This window comes from Sus scrofa, chromosome 15 (assembly GCF_000003025.6).
Source record: "Sus scrofa isolate TJ Tabasco breed Duroc chromosome 15, Sscrofa11.1, whole genome shotgun sequence".
Lineage (NCBI taxonomy): Eukaryota > Metazoa > Chordata > Mammalia > Artiodactyla > Suidae > Sus > Sus scrofa.
Genome location: NC_010457.5, coordinates 31,110,961 through 31,119,338, shown reverse-complemented (window position 1 = coordinate 31,119,338; position 8,378 = coordinate 31,110,961). Strand labels below are relative to the sequence as shown.

General features: G+C 49.2%; 1 protein-coding gene across 7 annotated transcripts in view; it reads left to right on the top strand.

Moving 5' to 3' along the window:
* RALB (RAS like proto-oncogene B) overlaps positions 902-8,378 on the top strand; it is a 54,097-nt gene continuing 46,620 nt past the window's right edge. The window contains exon 1 of one of the 7 annotated variants that reach the window (XM_021074756.1): positions 902-920. The gene's annotated coding sequence lies outside the window, so the exon portion shown is untranslated. Of the gene's footprint in view, positions 921-4,842; positions 5,089-5,268; positions 5,431-5,630; positions 5,770-6,664; positions 7,188-8,378 lie in introns of those variants that run through there. The other 6 variants (XM_003359447.4, XM_021074757.1, XM_021074753.1 and 3 more) reach the window with 6 other exon arrangements.

Here is an 8,378-nt window from a genome sequence, read left to right as displayed (position 1 = left end):
CAATTCCTGGGAATATCTGGTTAGTTCCTGCTGCCTGGCTGGGGCTGGTGAGATGACATAGAAAGGGAGTAACGCAGAGAGAGAAGCTCTCAATAAAACACTTAGCAGAAAGTGGTTGAGAAAAGGCCCAGTAAGTCTTTTTCAAGTGGCCATAAATAATCGAGCACCAAAGTCAAGAGCCGGAATGTGGCTGGGAATAAGAAAGCGCCAGCGCTTTTCTTGGTAGCTGCCAGCAAGAGGCTTCAAGAAAGGAAGTCAGAGGGATATTCCCCAGGCTTTGGGGAGGCTCCAAGAAAGCATCACCCTTACCTGGTGCCTTGGGTGAGAACTCAGGAGTCTGAACCTTTGCCAGCCCCAGCCAGGAAGGGAAAAGTCACGCCATCCTAGTAGTGTGAGTTAAAGACCTCCGGTCCTCAGAGTTCCCATTGTGGTTCAGTGGGTTAAGAGCCTGACACAATGTCTGTGACAGTGTGGGTTTGCAGTGGGTCGGGGATCTGGCATTGCCATGAGCGGCGATGTAGGTCACAGATATGGCACGGATCTGGCGTTGCTGTGGCTGTGGTATAGGCTGGCAGCTGCAGCTCTGATTTGACCCCTGGCCCGGGAACTTCCATATGCTGCAGGTGTGCCCCCCTCAAAAAAAAAAAAGATCTCTGGTCCTCCCCTAAATCCTTCCCCTAGCCTAAGACCTCAAGTTTCAGTTTCGGATGATGCAAATGCCCAGGAAGGAGTGGGTACCCACTGAGCTGTCTTTAGCCCTTTATTCCTATGTGCGGATGAACCCATGAGGCTGTTCCTGAGAACAGGAGGAGCTGGCAGGAAGCGCCGGACACTGAGGGCTGGAGAAACAGAGAGGGAGATGACCAAGAAGAACCCTAAGGAGTCTTGCTGTTTATAGTGGATTCTCCCTATAACCATTGGTAGGTAAGAATGACTTCTTTTCATCTGTAGATCGGTGGCTCCCCCTCTTTCCTCCCTTCCTTCCTTCTTTCCTTTCTCTCTCTCTTCCTTCCTTCCTTCCTTCCTTCCTTCCTTCCTTCCTTCCTTCCTTCCTTCCTTCCTTCTTTCTTTCTTTCTTTCTTTCTTTCTTTCTTTCTTTCTTTCTTTCTTTCTTTCTTTCTTTCTTTCTTTCCTTTCTAGGGCTGCACCTGCAGCATATGGAAAAGGCTAGGCAGCTGCTGGACAACATCATAGCCTCAGCAATGTGGGATCTGAGCCATGTCCATGACCTACACCACAGCTCATGGCAATGCCTGATCTTTAACCCACTGAGTGAGGCCAGGGATGGAACCTGCAACCTCATGGACACTAGTCACGTTTGTTACCGCTGAGCCATGACGAGAACTACCCCCCTCTTTTTTCTAATCCAGATGGTCACCAAGTATCAAATGCCTGCAGGGATAATTGGAGCTTGTCAGACTCTTTCTAATAATACCGTCTATTTATATCATCCTGCCAGCTCGTGGGAGCAAGTCTCATATGCTGGCTGATGTTCTAGGAAATTGGCCAGCTGCCCTCTCACATCCTCCCCTGTTCTGCCTGGCTTTTGAGCACCTATCTCCTGGGGTCAAAGCACCTCTAGAGCTCCCACCTTCCAGCCGCTGGGATTGGCAGAAGGACCTTCTGTTTAGTCTTCAGTGCTTTTGCTCCCTTCCTTCTGCAATCTCCCCAGATCTCCAATTAATCAAGGGCAGATTACAACACTGCCAGGCTCTACCCCTGTGGGCCCCACTTTGCTTGGACCCCCAGAACAACCTTCCAACATCCACGTCCACTCCCACATTTGCCCCTTACAGGCCACTCTCCACACAATAGCCAGGGTGGTCTTTCTTTCTTTCTTTCTTTTTTTTTTTTTTTTTTTTTTTTGTAAGTCCGCACCCATGGCATGAAGAGGTTCCTGGGCTGGGGATCCAACTGGAGCTATAGCTGCCAGTCTACACCACAGCCACAGCAACGCGGGATCTGAGCCATGTCTGCGAACTACAGTGCAGCTTGTGGCAATGTCAGATCCTTTACTCAGTGAGCAAGGTCAGGGATCAAACCCATATCCTCATGGATGTTATGTAGTTCTTAACCCGCTGAACCACAACAGGAACTCCTAAAGTCACTTGTAATGGCACACCATTTGTAATGACCTAGTTGCTTGTCTGTTGGTTCTCTTGTCTGAGTTAGCCATCACCATATCCCTAGCTTGGTACCCATTAGGGCCTGACATCAGTCAGAGCAGACTAAGCTGTGCAGCAGCAACAAAAGACTTCCAAATCTTAGTGTCTTCAAATCACAGAGTTTGTTTCTCAATCACATAAATGTCTGTCACAGGTTAGTGGTGGACCGGGGCTGGGGGGTGGGGGGCACTGTGTTCATTGCAGGGGCCCAGGCTGATGGGGCCCCCATACGTTCCCAGTACCATACCATGCAGATGAGAGCTCTGAAGGGTCTCCCATGGACAGATAAATTCTCCCACCCCCAAATGATTTGTGTATCATGTCTGCTTCCAAGTCATTGGGTCCCATAGAGTCACCCACCTACAGGGAGCAAGAAGTTCAAGACTGTCTAGGGCCAGGAAAGAGAAGTGGAAATATTCGCCAAACAGTAGTCCAGACTCACTCAATACTCAGTCAGTACTTTTGAAGGAGCAAGCATCTAGTATGTTCTTTCTACAGCTGCAGTGGGTTAGAGCGACCTTACAGGGTCCTGCTGGGGCTCTTGTATTCTTGCTGTTCAGGCTGCTGCTCTGCAGGGAGTCAGAGTTCCCTCAGGAGAAGCTCAGCAGACAAGGGTGTCCTCTGAGATCTGAGAGGAGCAGTCCCAGAGGCTGTGGTTCATCCCCAGATGGGGATATGTTCCGGGTCTGTGTCCTTTGTGAGACAACTCTTCCAAGTGCCCTGCCAGTCCCCTCTGAGACAGCCTCACTTAGCTAGGGTCTGGCATGTGCAAGAGCTGAACAGATGACCCTCTTGGCCGAGTCCCAGTGGAATCCCTGGGTGGGGGGCGGGGAGGGCTGAGGCAGGTAGGCAGGTGGTTGGGTGGGGATGGGATGTGGAGAGTAAGGGCATCATTTTTGAGACCTAATGCGCCCTGTTACTAGTCATAGGAATGGCAGTTATACACCCCAGGAATGGTAAGAAAACCACCTGTGACTGCTGTAGGTCCTAGGGGTATGGGGACAGGAAAATGCTGGTGGTCATCCAGGGCCCTGATGCTGTTCCCTAACCTGTCCGTTTCGTTAGGGCAGGCCGCAGTAAGCCCTTCCCGGGTCTGAACTTGCATTTGATCAAATGGCATTGCCACAGCGTGTCCTTTCTACCAGGCCATACACGGTGCTGTAGTGGGAGGAAATGCTCTCCCTAGGTGGTTATAATAAGCTCGTGTCCATCTTGGCTTTGGGTGGCAACACAATGGAAGCTAATGTTTGCTGAGCACCCATCAAGTTCCCAGCACTATGCCAAGTGCTTTATATGTCATTGCATGTAAATCATCACACCTGCAGTGCGCAGGTGCTGCTCCTGTTGGGCAGCTGGGGAAACCAAGGCCTGCAGTGGTTAACTTCCTAATTAAGACACTGTTAGTTCTATGGCAGAGCCCTCCTTTAAACCTCTGCTTCCTGATTCCAAACCTGTGCACTTAATCGTTATCCGTAGGAATAGACTTTCATCTGATTCCCCTTCTAGGTCATTCATACTGGAGAACTTCCTTTCTGAGGAGCCTCCTACCTTCTCCCTTAACAGTACCTAGCAGAGTTTCTCATATACTTAGCAGGCAATATAAGTCTTTAATGTATATGGGGAAGGTCAAATAGAATACTTAAGATCCTAGGCTAAACTAGCAGAGTCTGGTGATATGGTCTTTGATAAGCCTGTTACTTAAAACTAAGTTAATGCTTCTGTGCTTTTTGATATTGCTCTTTGTAGAGGGTCTGGATCTGTTAGTTGCTTATACACAGCGATTTAATCAGAGTACAAAGCCTTTCCTGTAATACATGCAGCACCCTGATGTATAATTATCAACAAGGAAAGAATTAATTACACAGTGCTAGCTGCTGTGGATATCGAATTGAACAAGAGATGGCTTCCATCCCTAGAGATTATGGAGGCAGGCATTTAAACAATTAATTGCCATATAGTGTTTGACGAACCATGAGGTTGTATCGGGGTCAGTGGGGCCATAAATTCTGCCTAGGCAAAGTGGAGTTGGGGTAGGATTCAGCTCTAGGAAGGGGCAGTTAGGAAAATCAACCCAAACCCTATTTGGATAGAAATTAGAAGTTCCCGGGTTTCGGATCATGATAGGGACGTACTGTGGGTGAAAAACCTTCCGGCCATGAGCTTCCTCAGTGAACTTCCTGCATCCAGGATGGGCTCAAGCTTCTGGCCCTTGTACATGACCTGGGCTAAGTTATTGCTAGGCATTAGCAACCCCATTACTACTAATAGGATGTCATCAGCCAAACGCGTCGTGGTGGTAAGCGGAGATCCCGCCTACGGGAGCCCCTGGCCGGCGTCACGACGGCCTCCCGGACACATCACAATTTACTTCGGTTTCTCTGTATCAGATCTGTCCTTCCTTTCTGCTTTCTACGGCTTTGGCCTCGCCCTGACCTAAGCCCAAAACTAGAGCACCCTCCCACCCGCCACACCCAGAGTCCCAGACCGGCTCAGGATTCCTTCACTGCAGCAGCGGTCACGTGCACCGCGTCAGCCGCGGAAAGCAGGAAAGGAGTTGGGCGGGGCCGACGTGCCGATTCCGCCCCTTCCCCCTCCCCGAGACGGCTTCTCATTGGCGAAGACTCCTCCCCCACCCGCCCAAGGCTTGGAACCTCCCCTTCGGATTGGATAATAGGCTCTCGATGGGCGCGGCCGCCGGGGGCCGGGGGTGAGGAGCTGAAGGCAGGGCGCGCTCTCGAGGGACAGGGTTGCCTTGGCGACGCCGGGCGCGCGCTCGGGGGTGGGGAAGCGAGCCGGCAGCTCAATGACAAATCGGTGGGGTGCGGCTGGGGTCCGGCCCCCGGCAGAGGAGAAGGAGCGGGCGGGGCGGGTTTAAGGGCGGGGGGTCCGGTGCGGACGGCCAGGAGGCGCGGGAAGGTCCAAGGTAAGGGTGCCTGCGCCCGGGCGGGCCCCTCCGGGCGAGGTGGGGCGCGCGCTGGGGAAGTGGGTGCGCGCCCAGGGCTGGGTGGCCCTTGCCCCCGGCTCCGCGCCAGGCTGTGGCGGGAGGGCGACCCGAGGGCTGCGGCCCCGCTTGGGCCAGGATTGGGGGGGGGGCTCCCAGAGCCGCGGGGCTAGGGAGATGGGGGCGGCGCCCCAGCCTCCCCCTGTTCACTCCTTCCCTTTTCCCGCAAATGGCCTCTGCCTCCACTTCCTGCGCGTTTGGGCCTCCAGCCAAGGACGGTCCACTTCCTCAGGCCCTTCGTCGCCGCTGCGGTCAGGGTGAGAGGTGTGAATGTTGCAAAAACTTAGTCGTGCCTTAAGAACTTGTACTTGGACTGTGCTGGGGCGCTGTTAGGGAAGTTGCTCGGTCTGTTTGTTTTTGCTCCTGTCTGGGAGAAGAGTGTGAAGTGCCCCCCCCCCCCGCAACCCCTAGTTCCTTTCTAAGGGGGGCTGGCCCTGATGAGGCTCTGATAGGAAGCACAAGGACCTGCGTGTTGGCCGGGTCCAGGCTTCAGCACCTCTTCCTGCCCTCGGATAGGGCTGTGAGGTTATCCGTGACTAGCGGCAGAGGCGGCTGCGCCCAGACTACTTGTTGAAGCAGTGTCCATTCTCTGCCCACTTTCAGGTGAATACTGGAAACCTTGGGACTTGATGTTGCTATCAGGTGAATCTTCTGGAGAGAAGTTCTAGCAGACTGATATAGAATTGCCAAGGAGGAGACTTGGCTGATGGTTCATTGGAGTTATTTGTGACTTGATTCTAACCCCTGTAGAACCCTGAACTTTCTGCTTTGTCCTGGTTTCCTAACCTTATTTTTTGTTGTTAGGTTTTGAGGCTGGAGAGAGGGCATTGATTAACAGAGGGGTTAGCGAATCTTTGAGATGTGTAAATGATCCATATTTTTTTAAGCAGAGCCGCAAGATCTCTGATATCAAAGTTCAGAACAATGTAAGGCAATCTTCCTTAAACCTGGAACAATATAAGTAGAATCTCAAAGTTCTCTGATACGGAGTGACAGTGAAAAGTACCTGTGAATATTGGGAAGAGCAGGGGACAAAGTGTGAAGACCTAGGTTCCAAAACTTTATTCATGGTGTGATTTTTTTCCTTTTTTTTTTTTTCTTTTTAGAGCCGCACCTGTAGCATATGGAAGTTCCCGGGCTAGGGGTTGAATTAGAGCTACAGCTGCCGGTCTGCACCACAGCCCCAGTAACACGGGACCTACACCACAGCTCACAGCAGTGCCGGGTCCTTAATCCACTGAGGGAGGCCAGGGATTGAACCCAAATCCGCATGGATACTAGTCTGGTTGGCTACCGCTGAGCCACAATGGGAACTCCTGTGGTGTGATCGTGAGCCTGGTTTCCCCCTCTCTGTGTTGCAGAGTCCATGGCTGTAGAAAAAAAAGGTAGTAATGGTTGGCCTACTTGTTAGGATTCAGTGAATTAAGGAATGTTTGAGGTATTCTTTGTGATAGAGGGGGGGTGGGATGGAGGGAGGGGAGGAAAAGAGGCCAGGGAATCCTGTCCTTTGTGTGTGGTTTAAGTTGCCACAGCTAGCCTCCTTCTGACCACATCTAGGCCTTTCCTTCCTTTTCTGTTCATGTTATTTCCCATCGGAAACAGTGGGTATTCTGATCTGAGATGTCAGCAAGATTTCCCTATGCCTTTGCCAGGATTGTGTGTGGAAAAAAAGTGGAGGTCTGGTTATCATATATTTTTCGGGAATATGGGACCTGGACACATAAATGCAGGAAAACCAGGTTTAGAGGCCTAAATGGGTCTTGGTAGGAGATGGAGGAAGTGGAGGAGTTCTAATTTCTTGCCTTAATTTTTCGAGGTTCTTGCCTCAGCTGAAAATGGCTTGAGATTCTGGAGATTTTCAAGCCAGAGAGTTGAGAGAATTCTCTGGGCTGCATCACCCAGTTCCACAGTATTTCTTGGCATTCAGTTACTGAATTCTTAACCACATTGGAAACATCCTGGGAGACCTTTTCCGAAAGCTAAATTGGGAGACAACGTGACAACAGTGCTGAGAGATGGTGGTGAGCTTTTCTAAGGCTTCCGGTGTGACTGGTCTCAGGGTGGTATGCACGGATCCCACTTTTCATGGGCTATGAGTCCAGATTTTCCTTGACTTACAATGAGGTTATGTCCCGATAGACCCATCATCATAGGTTGAAAATATCATTAAGTCAAAGATGCATTTACTACACCCAACCTATGGAAGCTCACGGCTTAGCCTGGCCCGCCTTAGATGTGCTCAGAACACTCAGATTGGCCTCCAGTTAGTTGGGCAAGATCATCTAACCTAAAGCCTATCTTATAATAAAGTGTTGAATATCTCATGTAACTTACTGAATACTGTACTCAGAGTGGAAAACAAACTGGCTGCATGGGTATGGACTGGCTATGTATCAGCTCTGGCTGACTGGGAGCTGGGGCTTTTTTTTTTTAATTGTAGTTAATTTACAATCTTGTATGAGTCTTAAGTGCACAGCAAAGTGATTCACTTTTACATATATATAGGTTATTACAAGATACTGAATATAGCTCCCTGTGCTCTACAGTAGGTCCTTTCTGTTTATCTTTTTATGTTTAGTAGTGTGTATCTCTTAACCCCAAATTCTCAATTCATCGGTCTCCCCCACCACTATCTCCTTTGGTAGCCATAAGTTTGGTCTCTATGTCTGAATCTATTTCTGTTTTGTAAATAAGTTCATTTGTATAAATTTTAGATTCCACATGTAAGTGATATCATATGATAAATGTCTTTCTCTGGCTTGCTTACTTAGTCTGATAATCTCTAGGTCCTTCTCATTGCTGCAGAGGGCATTATTTCATTCTTTTCTGTGGCTAATATTCCACTGTGTATATACCACATCTTCTTAATCCATTCCTCTGTTGAAGAACAATTATGTTGTTTCCATGTCTTGGCTACTGTGAAGAGTGCTGCTACAAACTGTCTTTTTTTTTTTTTTTTTTTAAGTTGAATATTTTATTATTAAACTTTTCCTTATTTTTCTGCAAGGCTGTTGCTTCACTGTATAAAAATAGCACCAGCAAACACAGTATATTGTAAAATTAAGATAGTAATGTTCTTTACTGACACTGTGCAACTAACGAAAATTTTTCTCCACAGCCATTTATTTCCAATGGGAAGTTCATTAAGTAGTTTAACCCAAATCCAGGGATGGCTGTAAGCAAGTTACAATATTATATATATATATATATGG